Below are 26,866 nucleotides of genomic sequence, written 5' to 3' on the forward strand. Positions count from 1 at the left end.
ATCATCACATGCCCTGCCAAACAACCCCCCGGCTTTCACCTTCCAAGAAAAGAGTGATCCACTCACAGTCACTTTAGGACTGGTCATGGTCCTGTATTGCTAACCTCTATACATAGGGAACAGTACAAGCCCTCCTTGTGCCTGTGGGGTGGAGAAAACTATGCAAAACATCCTTGAGGTCTCCCCAATCCACAGACTCAGTGGGGGACTACACACTCTCAACACAGCTGGACCAGGAGCTATCGCTTGTCTCAGGGACTTTGCACTTGCTAAATAAATAAAACTGACATTTTACCCATTTGTTTCATACCGTCTCTCCATATTACCATCTTAAAAAGACCATTAACCCTGTGTATTTCCTCTTTGTACAGCTATTTGCTTTCTTCAAACAAGTTTAGCTGAACTAGTCAGTCTAGGCAAGCTGCACAAACTTGAAAACGTGATTTAAGATGACTAGCAATTAGCAAGTATCTGAAAGTATACAGTAAGGATTTGACAATGCAAACTAAAAAAAAACATAGCAGTAAATATTCAGTAAATATTCTTCAATATTTTTAGCAGAATGTTTGTGATATTATTTTTCTTCTCAAAAGCAAGAGAGTGAGTAGATCCCCATGTCTTGCAATGCACTGTATACACTGTAGATAACATTGGATTGCATTGGGTATAATTCTGACTTTGTCATACAAAACTTTTTGCTTCACATTGAACTATGGTTTGTTATATTTTGAAACTGAGTATAAATTAATATATCTTCACTTGTTACTTTATTTTTATACTGTAACATTTACATAACATTACAACATAAGTTTAGCTAGTATTGTATAGAGAAACAAGATTTCCTTACTTTCACATTATTCAAAATATTATACAAAAATTGCTGTAATTCAGCTAGCTTGGTCCTTGGTCCTCTTGCATTCATTTTAAATGTAAAAAATGTTATAACTGCATTCAATCCTACACTCACCTGCAGGTTCTGCATCCAAGAAATGGCCACAGTTTAGCATTAGTTACAGTTCATTCAGCACTGAGTTTTATATTTTAAATTCCTTGATTTGTAACCCTAAATCTTCTTCATGTGTGGATGATAGTCTGGTAGCCTTCAGACCTCATAAATCTCCCACATACTGGGGTGCATGTTAGTCACACGTCATATAATTTTTCTATCTAAATCTACACATTCAGTGTTTCTGCAGCCATATGTCTGATGGACTGATGTTATCTCATCTTTTCTCCACTGCAAGAGTTTGATTAACAGCCTAGAACTACTAAACCATTTTGACACTTTTTCTTAGAAGAAACTTCTCCTGAAAAATAATGTTTTCTATAGTGGTACATCTAATCAATATTACCATTTTACAGCAAAAACTGTGGAATGTACCAAGTGCCCAAATCCAACTACGAGGTCTAAAAAAGCACTAATACTTCAGAATTCATTTACATGATAATGCCTCATTGGCATTATTAATAACAATGTGAAATTTCAAAACTATATTTGTTGCAAATGAACTAATTGAAAATGTTGATAATTTTGATCATTAATGTTAAATATGATAATTTTCATTTTCATTCATTTTATAGGATGACATACTTTAAATTCAGGTTATCAATTGTGAAACAAGGACCAGAAGATGTATCAAGGTGCTATACATTTTTACTCAGCACTAAAAGTTACTTTAGTCAACACAGAATGAAAGTTATTTCTAAATCCAGTTCTTTATCTGCAAAGACAGTACAAAAACACTACACCAGAGATAACATTAAAGATGGGAAAGATTCAGATTTACAGTCCCAGTAAGTTTCTTTCATACTGATCCACTACATGGCAAATTGTTTTTGAAAATGTCTCAAAGAAATCTTGTTAGTATAAAAGTGTTTCTTTATTTGGAAAGATTAAGCATCTTGAAAAGTGTTGATAAAAACAGCATTGGAAACAAAGTTAAAATATTTGAATCAGTGCGTTACTCTGGCAGAAGTATATGAAGAACCATTGTGCTAATTGAAAACAGAATCTTATTAGATATTTAACTTCTATGTTATAGCCTTATGGTACTGTATATTATCAATGTATATTATTATTTCTTATGTGAACCATAGCCACTCTTTTTTCTTGACATTAAATTTGATTTTGTTTCATAGCTAAAGCATGTTTCATTCTACTTCACTTATTGCTCCAGCTTGGGAAATGTTTTATAACAGTATAATAAAATTGAGGGAAAGAATATCTAAAATGCAAAAAGAGTTCAATGTGTGATGTTATGTCAGTGGGCATTTAAGAATGAACTGATGCAAATGCCCTTTTCCTACCATCTGGGAAAAGATATCGCAGTGTACGGGCTAGCTCCACCAGACTCTGTAACAGCTTCTCCGCACAGGCTGTCAGGCTCCTCAACACCCTGGAATTTACTTGCGCCCACCCCAATTCCAGAAACAGGGTTTAAATCCCCCCAGTGTGTTGTGTATATTGTATTATGCATTGCCTTGTAATCTGCACTGTCTGCACTTATTTCATTCTATGGTATACTTGTGTATCGCTGGAATGACAAGTAAACGTGAACTTGAACTCAAACTTGATACTCTTCCACAGGAATGGGGCTCCACAGGGGACTGTCCTTGCTCCATTCCTGTTTACACCTCTGACTTCAAGTAAAACTCTGAGCCATGTCATCTGCAGAGGTTTTCGGATGACTCTGCAATTGTGGGGCGTATTAGTGAGGGGAGGGAGGAAAAATATAGGAGCCTGATTACCAGCTTTGTGGAGTGGTGTCATCTTAACCATCTTCAGCTCAACAGCAGCAAGACTAAAGAAATGGTCACAGACGTTCAGAGGAAAAAGTCTCAGTTGACCCCTGTTTCCATCCAGGGTGAGGACATAGAGGTGGTGCAGTCCTACAAATACCTAGGGGTATACCTGGATGATAAACTTGAGTGGACTGTTAACACTGATGCCCTGTACAAAAGAGGTCAGAGCCGACTCCTAAGACTATTTTCTTAGGAGGCTCAGGTCATTTGGTGTATGTGGAACACTGCTATGCATTTTTTATGAATCAGTGGTGGCATCTGTTTTGCTAACTCTGTTTATTTTATTTTGTATTCTATATACTTATTTAATTACTCTAATGTTGTAGTTTATTTTTAATTTTAGCCTAACTCGATGTTTGTCTTGTTCGATGTTTGTCTTGTCTTTCTTGTGCTGGGCTGCTGTAATGCCTCAATTTCCCTTCAGGAACCGTCCAAGCATTAATACAATATTTCTCCAAGTATGGGTATTGATAAAAAACTGAGTCATATCAAGTTTTGCATTGGGTCCCCAAAATGAGAACAAGATTAACATTTACAAGACTATAATTAAGCATTCACATTTTGTCTTTTATATACTGTATAGCACCCAAAATGTCAGTATAAATGATGTTGTTTAAAATGCATGTTATTATTGCAAGTACACACATGTAAATCAATATAAATATTTTTGTTGGTTAAATCGTGAATATATGCGATGGGTAAATATGAACCAGATTCAATGTCACAGGTATAAATTACAGGTGATGTTCATATACAGAACATACGTTAATTTTAAAATTGCACACCCCGATTACATTTGCAGCTTTAAATATCACCTGCAGGTTAAGACATACTGTAGATAAACCTTTTTTCCAGTTGTTGGTTCTGAACTAATGCTTTTTCATTGCTAAATTACAATGGATGCAAATAGAAAATAGTTTTATCTGGTATATAATAGTTGCTCAAAGAAGGAAACTATGTCTTAAGTACTTCCCTTTCTATTTACAGTATCTATCCATCCTTCTATTATAAGAAAACCTTTTTCTCCTTGTAAGGCTCTTGGCAACCCAAAACTTATTCCTGAAGCAAAGGGTGCAGCACACTCACAACATAAGTGTATTACAGGGCTCTGACATTCTCTAAGCACACAGAGATTATTTGAAGACACCAATTAGCTTAGTCAGAAAGTCTCTGGGAGGGGCTCCAGTCTGGAATCAAATTCATGAACTGTGAGCTGTGCTAACTGCCATGCTGCCATGCCAACCTTTTATGTCATTTTTTCATATATTTGAAAGGATGATATTCCACATTTTCCACATCTAGCACATAACCAAGCAAGAACTGGTTATAATCATTTGTAGACTGCATACCATTTTCATGGTGCTAAGGTATATATGTGTATTATAAGAAAATAAAAGAAACCAGCATTATTTTTTTAAAAAAAATTCTTTTATTTTAGATAAGACAATGCCTTATAAGTAACTTTTCATTGACATGTTGACAGTATGATGCTGTACCTAAAGCTGGTTTTATAATTTTTTAACAATTTTATATTATTGACAGCAGTAAATGCCTGTTTGACTTGGAGAGCGCAAGGTCTGTCCTCCTTCTCTGGCTAGCAATATCCCCTGATCATCCTATTGCAAATTGTCTATTGCCACTCAGAAGATATTTTTTTGCAAATTGTATTGTAACCCCTTGCTCATAGCTACAACTTTCTATAAGTATGATACCCATCTATTAATAAATGTTATGCAACACTGGATACCTGTCATCTTTGAACAGAGCTCTAGTCATTGAAATTACAGTGTATGAATTCCTCATTTTAAAGAAAATTCAAAGTTGCAAGATCAATAGAAAAATATGGCTGTTTGGTAATTAATTTAATTAATGTCCTTATCTGAATTTTAAATTACAGTACAGAAACATTTAGCTAAAATACTGAATCTGAAAGGATGTGAAAATAATTGTAAAATTTTATCATTTCTAACCGTATTTAATTCTCCCACAATTTTGATAATAATGTGACTATTTAATTGTCAGAGCTACTGATCAAACTATTGGAAATGAAGAAAAATGTTTTAAAAAAATTAAGTTAAACAGTAAATTTAAAAAACTGTAGCATAAAATATATTTATGTAGTTTGAGCTTATATAGCTTTGCCAATAACATGATGACTATTAACTGAATAATTAACCATTTTTACATTTAAGTTAGAAAATATAATGGTAAAAATAAGTTAAAACCTATTTTTAGGTGTTTTTAGGAAGTGTAATGCCTTTGTGCTACAGCAGCATAAATTGAAGCATGTAACCTAATGGAGCCATTTAATAAATCTCATGGGTCTAATTTTTCTGGATTTTAACCATATTAAAATCCTAGTTATTTTGCTGTGCAATTTCTTTATTATTCTATGCCTGAAACCAACACATTAGGAAAAAACAGTCACCAGAAAAAGTCTGATTTGGCCACATTCTTATTCTACAGTTATCACAACATATTTTGTTATAATATAAGTTATCCACCAGTTACACCATCTCTTTCACATATTTGGAAAGTATGTCATATAAACCTAGGTTTTGAATATTTTTCACATTCTTGACAGTATTTTGATTCAATGTTTGCAACACATCTAAGTATTATTGTTTGTACTTATAAAGGAGTGTATAAACTCCATCAGTTGTTATTTATTTAGCACCTGATATTAATTTTGATATCAAAAACATCATAATAGTTCTGCTTTTTACAATCTCTGTCATAGGACATTTGAAAAATCTTAATAGGTATGTGTGTAAGAGAGCTCTTTGTGCAAGTGTTTGCTAAAGAAGCTCATTCCCCCCCTTAAAACTGAGACTGTGTAGAATTTCCCTGTGGCAGGGCTCCCTACTTTGTGGCACATCAGTGTTCATTTCTTTCTAGGGAATGGTGGTTTTGTTTGTTTGGGGGTAGGGATCTGTACTATACCCATCACATGTGGGTAGCATTTTTAACCTCTGCTGACCTAATACGGACAATATAATTATATCTTCAAATTCAAATTTCAAATGAAACAAACTGTTTATCTTATGTCAGATCCTAATGTATATGCTTCAAATGACATTTTACATGGGAATAGCTTACAAGTGAATATTCAGGGAAAAAATGCTTCTTTTAAAATGTTGTCAAACATTTTAAATCACATATTGAAGTATGAGATAAACTGTAATAATCTAACATTTTCTTGCCTTTCTACTTTCAGAACATGTCCCTGAAGCCTTAAAAAGATAGCATTATACATACTGTATATATTATGCATAACATTACATAAAGTTTAAATTTAATTTTAATTATATTTTCTTACACAGTGATCAATATCCGGTGGATCCATCATTTGCTTGACCACAAAGATGCACATGGTATGGAACAGACTGGTAGAGACATTGGAAAAGTGTCACAGAGTGAAAAAAAAATGGGTGTGGGGCTGCTAGACAGACTTAACTAGGCCTCAGATGGGGAGAGTCAGAGTATATACGCAGTGCATTGTTACACCTAGACATCTGCTTATAGCCAGTTGATCAATGAGCCCCAAGCAGTTAGCTCTGCCCACACTGAAGATTTAAAAGAGGCACTTCCATCCCCCAAGAAGGAGTCATGAGCCCTGGTTTAAAACACCTGTCATCCCAGAAATAAGATAACAGAAACTAGAGGAAACACAGTTTTCACCACAGAACCCAGGAGAGAACCCAGACACCAGGGGCTCTACATCACATCAAGCATACCTTCTGCTTCCTTGCACATCACATTTATCAAGCTGTTGGAATTAGAATTACAGCACTGTTGGTATGGTTCACAAATTACCTCACTCGCATTTTCACTTCTATTCTGCATCTTACTCGCTCTTGCGCTGTCACTGTCATTGCTACATTTGCATTTCAGAGTCCCAGATTTGAGCCAGTGATCCATAATAACTCTTCTGCTTTGACTGCTTCTTTAAATTACACATTGAACTTTCAAACTCAAAGTAAGATATTCAAAAGTAAGAACAAAAAGGTAAGAACAATAAAAAGTGTAACTGTGGAACCACACTCACATATCAAAATGTAAACAGCGTAACAGTTCCTTCACATGCAATCATGACAACTAGTGATGCGCGGGTTGACCCGGGTTCAAAAAAATATCTAAGTTTGGGTTGGGTGGGTGCAGATTGATACAGTATATGACCAAAAGTAAAATATTGCAAAAAAACGATAATTTGTATCTTAAATTAAAGTGATTTTAAGGTTTTAAACTGATGTTTTACCATATTTAATACCTAATTGATTGTATCACAAGGTAAAGTAGGAGAAAATGTAAGCAAACAGACGTCAGTGTATTACAAAGAAAAAAACAATGACAACCTCATAAGAGCAGATCAGGGCACAACTTCAGAACAGTGAGATAAAAAGAAGAGAGAGGGACAAAAGAGCCAGGTGGGAGAAGTTTGGCAAGCTAGTCAACACAACAGAAGAAAAAAGTACAGGTTACGTTATCTACATCGATTGGGAAGCACTTCACAAAAATGATAGTCACAGGACTAGGCTACTTTAGTCTGTTTAAAACAAGGAATCTGGATATGCTATTTCAATAAATGTTGATCAAATGAATGTTCGAATAATGTTCAATAAGTTTTCTAATGGAGCGGGTTCGGACAGTGCTTTTATCATTTTAAATTAGGTCGGACAGGTGTGGGTAAAAAAAAAAGCCGACCTGTGCATCACTAATGACAATAGTCTGCTGCAGGGCGTCAAGGACATAGCTGCCAAACTGACTGTCTCATTTTCAATGTGTGACATCATTTCATTCATGGTGCATAAAACTAAAACATTGAAGCGATAGCCGCTGATGGGGAGAATGAAGAGGCGAGGTGGTCCGCCATAACTCAACCTTCAATAAAACACAAAGGCAACAGAAGGGTACAGTCAAGGAGAATGAATGGAAACTTTGCCCTTTCGGCAGACCCTTAAGCCAGCCAAGCCTACATCTAGGCTGGAGCTCACCGCATTACTGACACACATAGTCTCCTTAACGGCTAGTGAAAGCCTGATACCTAGAACTCCCTCCTCCCACTATTTACAGCTTGCTGTTCTTAACAGTGCTCCTAAGGGGAGCTCCTTTGTAGCAGACAGTACAATATTCTTTCCTCTGACTTAAACAGCATAGACTTGCTTTAAGAAAGATGAGTAGGTCAGCCCGTGGACCACCTGGCGCACGCTCCTGGACCACTGGTGGTCAGCAGACCTCACTTTGAGAACCACTGGTGTAGGAGGCTACAAAGCAAAAGCCGTTCCTGCATTTAGGAGTCATGTAAGGACGAATATGCTGTTCTTCCATTTGATACATCAACTTTCAAATGAGCAAAGGCTTAATTGTCATTCACCAAACAAGTCCTACAGTGTCTTATTTGGGATAAGATTCACTGATGCTGCATTACTTTGATTCAAGATTGACACATAAAATCTTAGGTGATTCCATGCGGAGGTAAGGAATATTGAACTGAAAGATTACGGGACTATGCTGTTGGTAATGTTGCTAAAAAAATGAATGGAACATAGGTGTGTGAGGTCAAAAATATTGTGTAGTGAGGAATACCAGTAAGAATAAACACCTGTTTTCTTATGATGGCAATATTGGCCCTCACACATCATTATGTGAACAAATTTGTTCACTTACACAAACCACAGCAAACATTTGGGGGTTTCTTCTGTGTGTGCTGAACTGCTGCCAAATAAGACTGAACAGGGAGTCATGAGAAAATGCCACTCTTAATTGCATGAGGGTTGCAATTCAATATTTCTAATATCAAGGCTCTAAATTACAAAGAATGGGAGAAATGTGTATGGACATTTTTTAAGAGAAGGCCAATGAAACTCATTCAACACATTATCTACACAATTAAAAGGCAAGGATTGTATAACGTTTAGTTAATTTTTTTGTAAAAATACAAGCAACAATGCAAAAATTAATACTACCAAAGATCCAGAGACCCAACTGCCAAATAAATCTGTAAGCATAAAAATGCTACCCTAAACTCAAATTAATGTAAACATTTGTTTGACAATTCTTAGCTTTTTCCTCAAAATAAAAATTATAGACATGTTTGGTATTATAAACACATGAAAATAATATTTGAATGTTTCTGTATGTTTCTTAATTTTTGGGGAACAATAGATACCTCTTATAGTATTTAATGTACAAATTCAAATCAAACATCTTTACTATCTCATAAATGTGCAATAAAAATTATTTTAAAACTAGAGCTCTTTCCTGTAATTGTACAGAGATCATTCAGCTCATTTGCATTACTTATCTTACAGTGGAAACTGCACATAATGGCTGTCTGTCATCAATTATTATCATATTCCAGGGAAGCCAGGAGATGTATTCTTCGTAAAATTCTAATTTGAATACTGAATTATCTTAGTTCATAGAGCACTCATTACTAATTTATTTTTCTCCTGGACTTACACAACACAACAATCTAGAATGATAATTAAGTGGGCAGGTGGTATTCTGAAAGTAACAGCAAAGATTAGCAAACCTGAAATGCAAAAAATAAATTACTCAAATGCCTAAACAATGATATAATTAGTGAGATGCTGACAACCATTCCTTGCTTACAAAGCTGCATGATACAACAGGTCTCGATTATTTGCTTCTGAAAGACTTGGAGAATTCTGTGAGCGCTAAACAAAAGTATTCACGGTACTTCATACTCTATATTCAATTGAAACATTTGCAAAGTGGCTTCACATAAATACTTAATTCTATGTGGTAGAAACAGAGTAGGTTACATGACAAAAAACAACACAAACTTTAGTTAGAATATATATTAGCAGTCTTTGAGGACAGCTCTTTGTTCTTTTAAAACCCTTTACTGATGGTTTCCCACCAGTATTTTTTATCAATGTTAAAAAATAAAAAACTGAGAACTACCTGTTGTAGTATCATGTTTACTGGACTAGTTAAAAATCATAATAGGTTTACCTTGGTACTGTATCAAATCTTACAAAGAACAGAACGGAAATCTACAGGGTATATAGCATGGTGTGCATATGGTATATTTTTGGCTTGTGATACCGTTTCCCATAAAAGATTAATTCTCAAATTGAAGGCAGTAGGCATTTAGGGAAATGTGTTTGGGTTAAGAATTGGTTAATAAAAAGAAAACAGAGAATACAGGATAAGACGTTTGCACTCTAACGGGGATGTTGTAATTAGTCGCGTATCACAGGGATTGATGCTACCTGTAGGTCTACTCCTCTTCCCAGTTTCTATCAATGATCCAGATTCTGGTATAGTTATCAAACAAGTCAAGTTTGATAACGATCGCAAATTTGCTACCAAATTAAGAGAATTAGCAAACATGGCAAAAGCAGCAAATAAAATTATACAAAATTTATGATAAATTTATTTTACATTTCTACAATGTTACAAACCTTATCCATGCAGATTTAAAACGTATTAACATAATACAGATTTATAGACTATCCAAAATATTTACAGTATACATACTGTTTGTATACCAAACAAAAAAGTTAGTTAATAAAAAAAACTTCATTTCAGCATTTATGAATACTGATATTGTTAAGATGCTATAGATTTATTTTTCAACAAGATTTTCTTTGCTAATGTGATAATGAGATAATATCGAATGCAATTAAGTTTAGTAATCCAAACATTATAATTCAAATGAATAAAAATATTCTGCACATTTCATTGGACTCTGACACTGCATATTTGTACAGACTTACTGTACTGTAAAATGAGCTTGAAAGTAAGAGCTTAATTTGTATTTATGTTACATTTATTTTGAGATTAACTAATAAACCTTACATATTGTAAGTGTGTTAGTGTGAATTGTATGTGCTGTGTGGGCCAGAACTCTCTTCTGAAAGATTTATCTGAATTGAATCTCATTAAATATGAAATACACAGTTTGTCATAATATACTTGTTAATATTTATAAATAGAAAATGAATGCACTGTAATTTTATTCCTTTTGTCATTCAATAGAATACCACCAATCCACATTCTGTTGTAACCTCACTTTAATTTCATGTTCAGAGGCAATTCATTTTTTTCCAGACACTCATTATTTTGATGCTAGATACACTAAACCAAGCTGATCCAAAATCATTATCAGGCCATCTGATATATTCCAAGTAATAGAGCTCAGTTGTCTGTATGCACCAATCATGTGCTTGATGTTTCATTATCTAGCATATCCTCTCCTACTTCCTGAGAGTGCCATTTTACTCAGCTTAAATATGATTAACTGCTAAAGCTTTAAATTTTGCATTTTAAATCTGTACATCCATCATTTTAATTTCCAGACCAAAAAGTTTGTAGGTCACACCAAACATGTGGTAAATATTAATCTTAAAGCCTGTATGAAAAGATAAAAGTGCAGCCCTCCTATTGGGGAATACTGTATGTGGTTCATTCTATAGAGTACAATGGGAATTTCTCTAACAAATCAGAATGCTTAAACTGTCGTAGGAGTAGAGAACTATCATCACATTGTAGGGAGAATGCCTATTATTACATTTAAAATTAAGTGTTATTACAAACTTCTAATAACCTCTGTGTGCCTTGACCAAGCAGCTTGGGCTTCAGTGTAAGCACACAGGTATGTGCTTAAGAGACCCCTCTGATAAGAGACAGCGTTTAACTGTATCAAAGCTAAACAATGTAATATTATATAGTGCAGATTTGTATAGGGCTAATAAAGAAACATTATTTAAAAAAAATGGGTGGAGCGGTGGTTCTGTGGCTAAGGATCTGCGCCTGTGACTGGAAGGTTGCCGGTTCAAATCCCGCGGCTGGCAGAGGAATCCTACTCCGTTAGGCCCCTGAGCAAGGCCCTTAACCCCAACTGCTCCAGGGGTGCCATACAATGGCAGACCCTGCGCTCTGACCCCAAACTTCTCTTCCTGTCTGTGTGTCTGTGTCTCCATGGAGAAAAGCTGGGGTATGCAAAAAGACGAATTCCTAATGCAAGAAATTGTATAGGGCTAATAAAGAAACATTACATTATTATTAGATAGGCTCCATCAGGTCTGTGGTCTCTTCTCTTCTGAAAGCCACAGGTTCAAGGTCACTATCACCATCACCCAAAGGAAGATCCACCAATGAGAGATTGGTGAGGTGGGATCAGAACTAAACCTAATAGAATCTCAGGCAATTGCCAACTTGTGATGTTGTAACGAGAACCGATTTCTTTGGTTAACTCACTGGCTCCTTATCTTTCTCCAACTAAACTGTCAAATTGTCTTTTCCAACCAAGTGACTGCAAGCTGTCCAAGTAAGAACTTAAACTTTTCTCCAACATAGTTCAAGTACAGTAGGTGGCTGTGTCAGAATGCGTAGGCTGCAAAGAAACAAGAAAAGGTTTATTCCATACCGAAAACAGAAGAAAAGAAACACAACGTTTTCAGCTGTGGAGCCTTCTTCAGGTGTCACATCCAAAGAAGGCCCCACAGCCGAAACGTTGTGTTTCTTTTATTCTCTTTTCAGCATGGAATAAACCTTTACTTGTTCCTTTTCTCCAAATTGCCAGTCTGAGAGTGAGTCAGTAAAGTACAGAATTCTGTCCAAATTATTCTTTCTGAAAAAGAAGAAATCTTGTGTTAGTGAACCCACTGTTATTTTTGCTTGAGCAAACAAATAAGACAGCTGGACTTTTTTTTTATCAACATACTAAATAACTGACTATAATCAGCACCAAGCTATAGCCAGTACAAACCAAATTCTCCCTACCTGTCTACTTTGTAGCTGGACTCAACGAAGACAAACTGTGCAAGGACTGTTTTTAAAGACCTAAGTTTAGCAAGATGCTAACTTTGTCAAAGCTGTTTGAGGGCCAACACAAGCTGCTGAGCAATGACAAAGCTCTCTCTCTTCTCTTTTCAACCGGGAAACACCCAGCACAGAGCAGCTGCAAGTCAGACCACAGATGAATCCAGCCAAGTTCTATCTTACCAGCTGGAAGTTTAAACTCATCAAGGACATTTGACCAATGAATCTATGAGCATAAAACTTCTTAATTCAAATTATAATTCTCAAAAGTTGAACTACTAGTCCAAACACATTTGAATTTAAGTTAATGAAAGTAAAAGCATATTTACTTATATCTGAGAATATGAATGTGATTTAATTATATGAGACTGATAAAACTTACAAGCTAGACCATAACACATTAAAGTCTATATGTATTTTAATTCTGAAGTTATAAACTCTGATTTTTTTAATCTCTTAGTGAATGATCAGTGTTTGTATCACTGCAGGTTGTTTAAAAATATATTCTGTTTGTTGTTTGTTATGCTTCTTTTGGATTTACATCAATAAATTGTATATCATATAGTGAGAATTCGTGTGTGAGACTAAATTGTTACATTTGATTGATTCCTTAAAGTCAAATTCTGAGTATTATAGTAAATCAAAATGCCACATCATCTATAATTCTCATATGTATGGGCTTCTTCAAAAACTCTCCAGGAGAATTTTATTGACAAAGAAATGGTTTATTTTACTTTGCTTAGCTGAAAATAAGACATTACTCATGGAATTATATATGACAGAACATTGTGAATTGTTGGGTATCTCAAGCAATCTACTTTGTTTTCTTATTGATGTTAGTCTTATAAAGGGAAGTCAGTATAGTACAGGTAAAATTGCTTAAAGAGAAGGGAATGAGATCTACAGATGTGTTTTCAAAGTTTTGGGCACCAATGAGTCTAGAACTTGGGGTCAGCACATGATTAAAATTATATTCAGGGGAGAAAACAATACGGGGGAAGAAGGCAAATGTAATAAGAAAAGAACCTCTGCTCTTAAGCTCTGCAAAAAAAAATACCACTTGGACACCTCATTGTGGAATATCATATTTTGGAAATATTTAAATAGAAGAAAATGTACCAATTTTGTTTGTATTCGTACATAGACCAATGGCTAGATTGGAATAGTTAGATTGTGATCTTATCCTTAAAAGACCATTTCATGAGAACAGCAGCATTTACATTAAATAACTTTTATAAATTCCTTTTCCCAGATCATGTTTTGTGTGTGATTAATTTCAGAACTTACTTCCACCACTCCTAGTTGTGTATACATATTGGTGTATACTGTGCATACATATGCTTAGTGTGTTTTCTTGACTTTAGCTTGGATTACTTAACACCTTTTAAGCCATTGCTTAAACCTAACCCTAACTTATAGATTGAAAATTAAAGAAAGATCACCTTTTCTTGTAGGAACACTTTATCAAACTTTTAGAATTTGTACTAAAACTGATGTCAGAACTGACTAACATAATATCACACTCCTAACCTCTGTCTCTATTAACTCTTAATAAAGTAGCACAGCGGTGTTAAAATGTGAAATCCTACAGATGTATTTAAAGAGTGTACAAAAAATGCCTTGCCAGCTGTCCTTTTTCAATAACACGCTTACTTGCACTACCATAAATCTAGACCTTGACTGCCTTCTCCTGCATCATATCAGAGATGAAACAAGAAATTTGTGTTTCAGCTTCCTGAGTAACACAGCACAAAGGGGCAACTGGTTTATCCCCCTTGGATATGATACTTAAAAAATACTTGAGCAGAAATGTCTGTATTTCTTTCTATCACGTCCTGCAAGACACACTAAACCCAGCCTCAGACAATCTTTCCAGATGGGAATTCTACCTCATGTTCCTCACATGTTGCTGCTTATCCCTGTCTGTTCTTGTGTTGTTGTATTGTCTCGAAGCTGAGTGACAGATCTTTTCCCTGTATAGTACATACAGTATTGATGTAACCACCTTTCATATATTATATTAACTACCATATATAGGGAAAATTAGTCAGATTCAGTCGTATTAGTGATAAGGGTATGGTAACTTTTACCAGCATTCTTCCATCATAAACACACCTGTGTACACAACATTTATAGCAGCATGTTAAAATTAAAGCTACACAAAGTGAAAATGTTACAAAAAATAAACTGAGCATGTGAAAAATGAACATAGTGACTGTAAAAATGGAATTATCATGCAATTACAATTATAATACATGCAGAATGTTATGCATGTATTGTTAAATCTTGATGCATTTCATGAGTGGACTAGGATATCCTACTTTTAAATAATATTAATAAAAAAGATTGCACAAGATGGGATTTTAATAATTCTAACTACCATTTACCACAGTTCAACAAAAAGGCACATATTCTCAGAAGATAATTATTTAATCATGTTCAGTTTTTGCTGATGTTCTCAAAAAATATTACAGAAAGGAACAGTCTGTATTCAAATATAAAATAATCCATTATCAAATCAAAGTAAGCATTACTATGTCATCAATTGTGTAACTCTAACTTAACATGCTAACACTAAACATTATATTAAAAATATTTTAATGATTGTTGCATCATTACAACAATAAACATTATTTTAACGAATAAGAGGAGTTTATTCTATTAATTTTTCAATGAAGAATGAGTAAAATACAAACACAAAGTTTATTATTTTATTTTTGTATTTTGATTTTAAAAAAATCTCTAGAAGCATTACATCCGCTTGACAATTTTCTAGGACCCCTCTAGTACCTTGGTGGATGCTTACTCACAAATAATATTAGCGAGCTTCTTTCTAGTCTTTTAATAAAACAAGGCTTTAAGACAGAAGTGAGTATATTTATAGAAACCACCACAGCTATCAGGACTACTGCTGTATAAATAATACAATTCTTTCTTTATTATTGTTTGTCCTACAAAGGTTTTAAATCAAACATTGGCTTCTACCTTGAACTGCTGTCTTAAAGCAGCATTTGAAAGTTAAAAGACACTATGAACTTCATAGTTAGTTTACAACCAATTCTAAAATACAGTATAGTATGTTTTCTTTTACTTCCACAATGGAATACATTATATATATAATTTAGAAAAATTGTCCCCTTAATATGTGTTAATGTTTATATTACAAATAACCCAAATGTTAAATCTTTAAATTTAAATATTTTTTAAATTATTTTTAAAAACCTTTTAATAATTTAGAATAAACACTAGTTATTGAAAGTAAAACTTGATCCTTCTTCATTCTGTTTCTCTATCCTGAAAAAAATATTAATTTTAGTCATATTTATCTGTATTGTTCAGTATTTCCAGATGAAGGATGTTAAAACGCTCATTCCAAAGTTTAAACAAATTATATACCCAGAGGTAGATAGTTCTAGTTGCATTCTTGTTAATAATAATTGGACTAACACTCTGTAGGAATCTAATTGAGTGAGTTACACTAGCAGTATTGATGTTCCTCCATGCAACATTTTTTACCAGTTCTTGCCTGCTGGGATGGCAGTCAACAGAAATACTTTGATCATGTACAGTACTTCGATGCATTAAATCTCAATATGTGGTAAGCCTATTGCAATGTTGTATCAGGGCAAGAGTGAAAGTGTCTTTGTATGCAATTGACTGACACTATGCCAAAAGGGTGAAAAGTTTGCTCATATAGAGTTGTGTTCACAAAGAGTATAAAAGGAATAATACAGAAGCAGATAATGCAGCAAGTCACAGTGCTTAGGGTTTACTTTATAGATGCTATGTATGAGAGAACCATTCAGTATTAATGTGAGCAAAATTCTAAAATATTATTACAGTTTATAAAACACGCTTTATACATAGTATAAAATACAATTTACATGCTTTATATATGGTACAAAATACACCATACATTCAGGTTTATAGGAAGCATACTAATATTATATTAAAACTGTGCTGGCAGCTATGTGACATTTGTTTGTAATCATGTATTTTAACCTCTTTGTTTTTATCCATTTTCTTATTTGGTTGCTAGTAGCTTGTAGCTTCTTGAAAGAAACCAATGTACCAGTTTGAATAACATGGCTCTGTGGCCTTTTCCAGAATTTTGTGTAAAAACTTGCCCCTGATCTCTGTACTTCTTGTAGTGATGTGGGGATTTTTTAATTTATTGTGACAATTAGAAATTGAAAAGTAAATACAGTAAGTAAATTAAGTAGAAAGGAAAGGGAAATATACAATATACAATTTATTGACATAAAACTAAACATGGATTACAAAACAACAAATGTAGTAAAACTATTTGTGAAACTATCTGCTATGTATGAAAGATTGATTATTTACAAAGGGATTACCAAAATATTGTAAGAGTTGATAACATCAGAATAAAAGTACATCAACTATAAAGTGTTATGGTCTACCTCGTAGGTTTCATCAGCCTCATATAACTAAATCACATTCATATTCTCAGATAAAAGTAAATATGCGTTTACAGTTATGAATTAGCTATCAATCTTGTTTGGAATATAAGTTCAACTCTTAAGAATCATAATGTGAATAAAAAGGCTTTATACTCTAAGATCCATTGTCCAAACTTCCTAGATTATATGAGTTCAAAGAAATTCCATCTTGAAAGACGGAGCTGTGCTGTGGTGGTCTGTGGTCCAACTTGGCAACTGTTTGCTCTGTACTGGGAGTATAATGGTGCAGAGAGAAGAGCGTGAGAGAGCTTTGCCCAGTATTGCTGAGGACAGCTCTGCAAGGAAGTTAGTGTTATTGAACTTCAGTCTTTAAAACATTCCGTGCACATTTGGGTCTGACCAGAAGTGAGATAGGTGGGGAGAAATTTGGTTTTTGCCGACCACAGTTTGTTCAAGAATATTCTTGGATATTCAGGATATGGACACAAAAGAGTCCAGCTGCCTTTTTTTCATTGATTAGGTGAAAATAATACTGTTAATAACATTGATTGAGTCATTCTCTTGCCCTGGTATCTTGGAAATTGTTAATGTCCTGACTTGGACTACTTGCAGTCATGTAGTCGATGCCAATTCAGTTGGAGAGAGAAGATGAGTTAACCAACAAAAATGAGTAGGGTGATAGCTTTTAAGGTACCTTAAGATACAAATCACAGCTGATAATTGTTTAGGATTTACTAGGTATAATCCTGGTACCCACCTTGCAGATGCCTTGTTAATGGATCGTCTTTTGGGTGATGGACAGTGACCTCTGACCCACTGTCTTAGTCAAAAGTGGCATAGCAGATACATTGGAGCCAACTGCACCATACAATATATCATCATGGTGGTTCAGCAAGGACAAAGATTTACAATGTTTCTTATCAGTTGGGCCTCTTTAGTTACATTCCTCCACAGAGGCCCATGCTGCTTGGTCAAAGAAACAGAAAGATTGTATTAGAATTCTTTAATAACACTTTATTATTAATGTAATAATATGCCTTGCTGTTACATACACATATCTCTGGTTCTTGCTTCATCGATGGTTCTAAATAGGTCTGTTAAGATTCTGCATGAATCAGTTGAGCAAATGTTGCGGATGCCTTGGAGGATTTGAATATCTGAACCAGTTTACCTTATAGTCTTCTCAATTAAGAAGAAATTCTCAGACTAAAAAGGTTATTAGAGAAGGACTTTCCTTTAACCGTGAGAATATACCCAGCCACTCTTTGAATTAATTTGGGAAGATAATATTTTTATTGTAGTGGTAATAGAAATGATGCATTGGTATAAACATCTTTTTGTCTTACATTTTTAATTTACCAATCAACATGTAATACTCTGTACTTATGATATAAAATCATATATTTGTTTGCTCATTCAGTTGGTACACCACTGTAGTTACCACTGTATCCCAAACAGCAGTGCTTATTTACTTATTATGTTTTGAATAATCTGATGCAGGACTGCACTACGCTGTAAAACTGCCAGTAGCACAGTGAATCATTAAAGTACTACAGCTGGGTGTGGTTATCAGAAAAAATGGCACAGTATTACGTTTATGAACCCATTAGTGCTTTTCCTGTGCACATCACACTGTATGCATACTAGCAACAAACATTAAGTACAATGATTACATTGCTGAAACAGGAAGTTGTTACCACATTGCTGCCACAACCCCAAATGAGATACGTCACATTACTATATAAAACATATCTAATTATTTTAATTACATACAGTACACAGAATTATAAGTTATTGTGAATAAATAGTAATTAGAAAACAAATTTTACATTTAGTTCTAAAAATATATTATACATAGTGGCTTTAAAAAATATTGTATATATAAGGAAATAAACACATATATAAACAAAACAGTGGCTAGACTAAAATAAAAGTTTTAATTAGTGATTTGAACAGCACTGTTCTATAAGTTGCAGTATAACTGATATAAGTCTGCACTATAGATAAATAACTTTAAATGGATAATGCAGTTTGCTATTGAAATACAATATGCAACACTGGAAACATTTTAATATAATTTTAAGGAAATTGCAAAGCTGTGGTGTAAATAATGGCATCTAGATGAACACAGTCTGCTAATACCTTAGTTGATGTACAGTATGGATATCTGTGGATATTACTTCACAGAAATTTTTAACATGTGTGGCACAGCGGGATATGTAGTACGTTTGGCCATGTATTTGGCTTAGCATGGTTAAAACCACATATTGTGAAATAGACTTTTCCTGTTCCACTTAAATTAGACCCTTTAGAAATTAAATCATTATAGATACATTTCATAAACAACATTCACTAAATCCAAAAGAATAAACATTTTTCTTTTTTGTGTATTTCCCATATGACTAATGAGGTTTTTCATAAAAGTGGATTATGTGATGCTTTTTTGTATCTTATTGTGGAAATAATAACTGACTTTTTTATTTTTATAATTGTGCATGATTCATTTTGCATCAGTGTCATGATTATTGTGTATAACCATCACTAATAATGACTCATTAAGTATGTCCTTGTATCTGAGTAATGCACACCTTCCAGGCTTATTTCCAAAAATTAACTGACTATAAATAGATAACAATTCAATTTTCATACACTTAAATTGCTATGGCATATATTAAGAATATATGTATCTGAATAAAATTGAAAGAAACTGTCAAACTCACAGTCATAAGGATACTGATTATTGTTTGCTCCTACAGGTAATAGTAATCATAAAATATATTTTTGGCATTTCACGATTAAATTTAAATTGAAGCTTTATTGTCCCATTTGGGGAAATTTATTTTACAGCACACTCTCAAAATAACAAAATGAAAGACAGAATTTTACCAACCAAGAAGTCGGCACAACAGTGTTACAGCAAGATAAGGCAGAAGATAGCTACAATACATTGAAAGAGATATTGCAGTGGGAATGAAAGATTTCCTGCGTCTATTAGTATTACACTCAGGGACACAGAGGTGTCTTCCAGACAGGAAAAGTGTGAGACACAGACCATAGTACCATTTGCTTTCTTTACTACCCTCTGTTTGTAGGGGATACTTAAGGCAATTTAATTTGCCACAATTAATTTGCTACTGTATTTATTTTGACTAATATTCCCCAACTATTACAATTAATGGTATGAATGTTATCAAACCAGCAAATCTGAGAATAGTATTATGCTATATGTGGTCACAACAAAATTTGTTCACAGCTGAGGTTCAGGAATTCCAGGATCTTACATAACAATTCTTCTAAACAAACTGTACATACTGTAGCTGAGAGAGAAAATGCAAGATTACATTTGTAAATGAACCTGGGTTCTTTAACATTACGTGACAGGTTTTTTTCTCCTTACTAAGGAGTTTTTGGTTCCTCTCCTCCGTTGTCTTCTGGTATTTTCTGTTCTGTATTCCTAAAATGTATGGTTACTTGTATTCTTAACCGCCCTTGGGGCAACCTTGTTGTGAAAGGAGCTATATAACAATAAATTGAATTGAATTGATGCTTAAGAGAGTCAACACCACCATAGGAGATGTGGGTGCATTTTTGTTTATTAAAAAAACATACAGTATGCATTTTAAACCTAAGTATAATAAGTTATCTAATTTGTTACGACACTGTATATTGTGCTTCTAAGCTCAAGTGACTATCACAGAGGATGTACAATACAAATGTCAAATTGAAAATGTTTGTTGAAAAAATTGAGCAAATATATAGGTATTGAGAATGGATCTGGATATTTACAGAAAATCATTAACAATTAACAATGAATTAGTCCAATAAATAGTTAATATTGAACACATTTTTATATTGTATTCCATTTTTTAGCTCCTGCTCTATGTTATGTGCTCACTAGTGAATAGTAAGTGGTTTTAAAACATTAAAAGTAAGTAAGAATCCATGAAGAGTTCTACATTACAGAAAAAAGCAAATGCTGGGTTAAAAGTAAACAATGAAGGTTCCTGTAGTCCAAATTTATTACAGTATTTGGAAACTTCATCTAATACCCAGAAAGAATGATGTGGTATCTTTCATGTAATCTATCTTGTACATTCTATCATTGCTGTTCATCTGTTTTGTAAATGCTTGAGTGCATCAGCACAGATTACAAATGTTTACTTTTTTTGGAGAAGAGCTTACTATTTATGTTATGATTCATTCCTTGAATCTTTATGGCACAAAATAATAATTGTAAGGTTTCTTTTTAATATGCATGTACAACACCTTGGGGTATGAATTAACAGATTTCTTCTTCAAAATCCACAAAGGACTTCTTTAAAATCAGCAGTGAAACATAAACCAAAGGACACAAATGGCAAGTGCTTTCAAAACTGAGAACAGGAAGTAAGTCTTAATACAAAAGATATGTTGTTCCACAAAAGGTTCTGGAAGTCTTGAATAAGTAAACTTGCCCTTATGTAAAATGTTATGAACTGTATTGGTGTTGCCCTCGCTCCAATAACTACCTACAGCAGTTCCCAGATCATAATAATTATAATTAGTTTCTAAAAGTTCCTCAGACTTCTTCAGATATGCAGTGATGACATGTACCTCCAAAATTAAGTCCTTAAAATGTACTTTTTTTGAATTAATAGGGAAACACTTCATGCTGTACTAAATAGGGTCTCACACATGTTAAGAATTGTTCTCTGCCTACGACATTATCAAAGAAAGCTTGTTTATTCTATAGGATGGCCCCTTAACTGGAGCGTTTTTCCAGACCCACCTATCATTTCTTACAACTGAACACCTAATCTGAATAACCTTATTGTCCGCTGTTGTCTTAACTGCCCATAGCCACTATCAATGCCAAGTACCTTTTGCTGTTACAGAAGTTGGCTAAACATTTCAGGAACATGTCAGAGTATTGACAGGCAAAGATCTCTAAACTGATTTTTCCTCATTTTACATCCAGGACCATACAAAAGTGAACTAACGGTTAATCCAACAACACAACGCCTGGATGTAAATGTCCCAAAAAACATTCTAAATCTATTGTGTTAGGGAAATGCTATAGACCACCAAATGCAGATGTTGATTATAATTCAGTAATGCACAATGAAATAATTATTTATGTACAAATGAAGACGTTGCTATGGGAGACTTCAACTTTCCCAGCATAGACTGAGAAAAACATATAGGAATGTCAACAACCAAACATATAGGAATGTTCACAACCTGAAAAGCAATGGTGGACATGGTTAATGACTGCTTTCTTAACCAGTTCATTTGAGTACCTGCCAGAAACATGCTTGTATTGATCTTGTATTTTCAAACAATCAAGAGTGAAAGAACCATCAGGGAACTGCAATCATATATAGTATGTGTTATGAAGAATATTTTGAAACTGTGCAGATTGAGTCAATAGTCTATCACTTCAAGAAAGCAGATTCAGAAGAAATAAATGCAATTTAAGAAAAGTAGAATGGGACAGGATAGATATTGTGTAGAGGAAAATGAATGATAACAGTTTAAAGAAAATAACCCCTTTTTTTTCTTAAGAGTTAACAAATCGAAAGCTAATGGCCCAAATTGTGTCAACAAATGAATTGAGAAAGATGTAAAGAAAACTGCATGGCATCATGCTGGCACAGTGGTAAGCATTGCTGCCTCGCAGTACTGGGGCCCAGGGTTCAGTTCTCAATGTTCTCATGGATTTCCTCCAGGTGCTCTAGGTTTATTCCCTAAACATACTGGTACAGTAGGTTAATTGGTTACTAGGAAAATTGGCTCCCGGTGCAAGAGTGTGTGCTTGTGTCTGTGTGATTGGTGTCCCATCTAGGGTATGGCCTCCATTGTGTCTGTTGCTGGCTAGGTTAGGCTCCAGCTACCCCACAACGCTGCATTGGAAGAAGCAATTAGAAAATGGATGGGTAGATATAAGAAAGCATTAAAAAATATGAAATAAATAGGACCAGTTAAAAAAGGGAGTACAATGAACTGCCTATCCAATTAGAAGGATGACAAAAATGATTACAGAACAATTTCTATTACATTGCTACACCCCCAGTGTTGGGTGTGGGAAGACATGGGTGGTGGTTATTCAGAAAAGACTTAAAATAGGTGTATCTGCTCACTGGAAATAATGGAAAAGTCACCAGTAGCAGTTTAATGATTCACACACCCCACACACACACACAATAATCAAACATGCAAAAACACCAGGTGACAAAACATATCAAAAACACTACACTTTGTAGCTTCCCACACTCAGATCTAAACTGATCTGCCTGTGGCCAGACAGCAAGCCATTTACACCACCAAGCCTCTCCCATAATATAGCATTTTTTCTATGTAGACACTTATAAAGGTGCTGAAAGGGCTTGATATTTCTAGTCTTGAATGGAGAAAGCTATGATTCAAATACAAATATTCAAAATCCTCAAAGGTACTGACAAAGTAAATGCAGTGGATGTGTTCCAAACTAATAATGAAACACAAACAAGAGGACATAAGTGGACGCTACATGGAAGTGCATTTAAAATCAAAAATAGGAACAAGCTGTCTACTGTAGCCGTATACAGTAGTTCATACTGATATTTTGGTTTCCTTAAAAAAATGGCTCAATGAGGTACAGTACCTGGATCAATGAGCAACTGACTACCAAATGAGTGAGGGGGTCCAATGGCATCCTTTTGTTTGTAACCTTTCTTATGTTTTAAAGTTCTTATAAATGCAGACCTTAATATAGGAATTCTGATATTATCTCATCTACATTATACACCAATACTTATTATTTACTAAATGTTCTGTAGGCTAAGTCAGTTGCAGGGAAAACTCCTGCTTAGCATTCAAGGATCTCTGAGATAATTGTCTGCTGTCATGTTTATTGATTACAACAAAGAATGCTGACTAATGTTTGATTCACTTCTACCTTAGATTTAGCAAGTTGCTGACTTCTAATTAATTTTGAATTAGATGTCATCATTAATCAGATAAAAGTAGCTGAATAGTTGAATTGTTCTCATCTTAACCTTAAGGAGAACCTTCAATTAGGAGAAAATGTTGAATAAATAAGGACATCAATACACAACAACTAATCACAATTTATCTTCAGATGTTATCAATTTAGTCAATTAAAACTGTAAGCTATTTTTATCAGAACACTTAACACCTTGTATTACTTTTAGCACAGAGCAGAAAACAAATGGCTGAAATATAGCTTTATTCTGAAATGTAATGATAACTTGAAATATGTAAGTAGGAAATTATTTAATACAGATTTTTTTTTCAAATGTTAATGTTTATAATGCTTAGCTGATTGAACCACACTGAATAGCAATAATAATCACTATGTTTATAACTTGTAACAGCAGTATTATCCAATCCAGGATATGTTTTTTCTAGGACTCTTTAAAGCACTTACACCTGAAGCCATAGTAGTTGACAAATTGCTCTAATTAAGCTAATAATGAGCTGATTAGGAGATGAGATGAAAACCTGCAGAACATCCAGCCCTACCAGACAAGGTTTTAACACCCCTAATCAAGAATGTTTCCAGACTTAAAAAGTGAAAATATTTTATTTTATTCTTATGATAAATGATAGATATTGTAACTGGCATGCCACCACATTGAACATGTATAGTGTTTGCACTTTGTTTAGTTTAAACTAAACATAAAATACCATAAACCTGAATTTAAGCATCTACTGTATATTTATCCATACCTGTATGTGCATTGCAGAATTTGGCAGAGATAAGCTAAAAATCTGTATAACAAATATAACATGTTGATTAGCAACCACTCTTTGCTAATTGCTCATAATTGGAACTCATTCTAAAAGCATAAACATTGTATAGGCCACATTAAAAAAAGTAGTATAATTTCTTGTTATGTCTGTTCATTGCAAAATGATTGTCTTTAGCAATACAGTCATATATAATATAACTCATTTAATAAATTATTATTCATAGGTGCCTGCCTCCCCTTGTAAAAAATAACATTAGAATTTCACAATGACAGCTGCTTGCCTTTGGTACTTCAGTGGCATTTATACATTACAGAACTGTCTTTTTGTTATATGTGAGAAAATGCTTAATTTATATTCTCTGTGTAATACCAAGCTCTCATGACATTAAAAAGCTGGTTCAGGAATGTAAATTGAGTGCCAACGCATTTTATTTATGGTATTATTTTATTGACATTGTTTAGTTCACTTTGAGTTAAGTGTATAGTTTGTATGACTCATTATTTATACAAATTAGTAGTTTTACTTTTGTGATGACTATTGTTGTACATGGGTCTTTATTGCTGTTTCAGAGATACCTAAAACACATCTTAAAACTTCAAACGGAGGATGTTTCCTTCACTTCTTAAGAGCAACAATTGACTGACATTAGGTATTGATTAATGTTTCTATGATATGAGAGCCATTGATCTCGAAAATAATACAAACCAAAGAGGAATTTACTGTACTATGCCTGGAACAAAAATGGCATTTTTAGGGTACCTATTAATTAGATGTTCAGTACAAAATATGAGAGCTAATGGCATCAGACAACTGACTATTGTCTCCATTTCAACAAATAGTAAGTTCATGCAATGTTTTGAAAAAAATGCATTGCTTCATAAATTGGATCCAAAATGCATCAAAATATTTAACCAGGAGAATGTGAGGGAGATTGAAAGACATGGAGAAAGCATTTTTAAAAAGCCATTTCATCTTAATTAAATGATCCACAGCCGACCCAAAATGTTAATTTTAATAAGGAAAATACATTTGACTCTAGAAACTAACCGGCAGAAGAATTTAGAAGTCCCATATTCAATAATCTCAATAATACAGAGCTATTCTTCTGTTATTTTTTCTTTACACAAATGTCATTTGTATAAAATAAATTAAATATTTCTCATTTGAGGAAATTGACCATGATTTATCACCTCTTCAAATGACTTATAAATTTATGTTATAAATATTTTTGAAGCAATCTAAATTTGGGGATAATCCATATAGTAAATCCTCTAGGATGAGATATAAAGTTTAAAATTGTAAGGCCACTATATAGTCTATTTTAGTCACTTTCTGTTTCTTCAGGGACTGCAGATTCCATTCATATGGACAATTGAAGAATGCATTACATTTGGAACAATTGAAGAAAAAGATGCAAGTGATGTTTCCTGACTTGCCTGATAAAGCTGACAAAATGTTTTTTTAAAAAAATGTAATGCGAATGCACTAAAGTGCAAATTTCCTTTCAGTGTGACATTTTTGCATTAATGTCGACCTTATGTATATTTGAAATGTATAGGTTTAAATTATGCAGTTAATTAATTTACATTTTCTTTTCTTTATCTAACCATATGTTTAAAATCTACATCAAAAGATGCATTAATCACTCATGTTTAATACCTTAAAAATTTAGAAATACTGTATCATTTGTAATGTAATTAAACAAAATGGGATATCACTGGAGGATGAATACCTTTTTAAGGGACTGTATAAAATTAGATAGAATACTGTAAGTTGTTTGAAAGATTATTGAACTAAATTACTATTGCGTATCCGTAAAAAAAAAAAAAGTAAAGCTGGCTCTTTTATTGTCATGTCCAGTGTTTAGGAAAGGAGATACTGTATTGTATAAACGGGGGAATAAAACTAGTTTGGGGATGTCTTTAGTGACAGAACAACAAGCAAGACAAAATAATTTACCTTCATACATAAGAAACATAATTGACTTAATTGTGAATTTAAAGACATACAGAATATAATATTATGTTTAAAAAAACGTAATGAAAAAACATCAAGCATATGTAATAAGAGTAACAATAAAATAAGAGTAAAAAACAGCATTAAACATGAAA

The 26,866-nt window shown here is 33.7% G+C and overlaps 1 protein-coding gene across 4 annotated transcripts in view; it reads right to left on the reverse strand.

The window, feature by feature from the left end:
• The window catches only part of fstl5 (follistatin-like 5), a 281,857-nt gene that overhangs the window by 166,068 nt on the left and 88,923 nt on the right, over positions 1 to 26,866 (reverse strand). The window lies entirely within an intron of this gene.

The sequence above is a fragment of the Lepisosteus platostomus genome, chromosome 1 (assembly GCF_059453375.1).
Source record: "Lepisosteus platostomus isolate fLepPlt1 chromosome 1, fLepPlt1.hap1, whole genome shotgun sequence".
Lineage (NCBI taxonomy): Eukaryota > Metazoa > Chordata > Actinopteri > Semionotiformes > Lepisosteidae > Lepisosteus > Lepisosteus platostomus.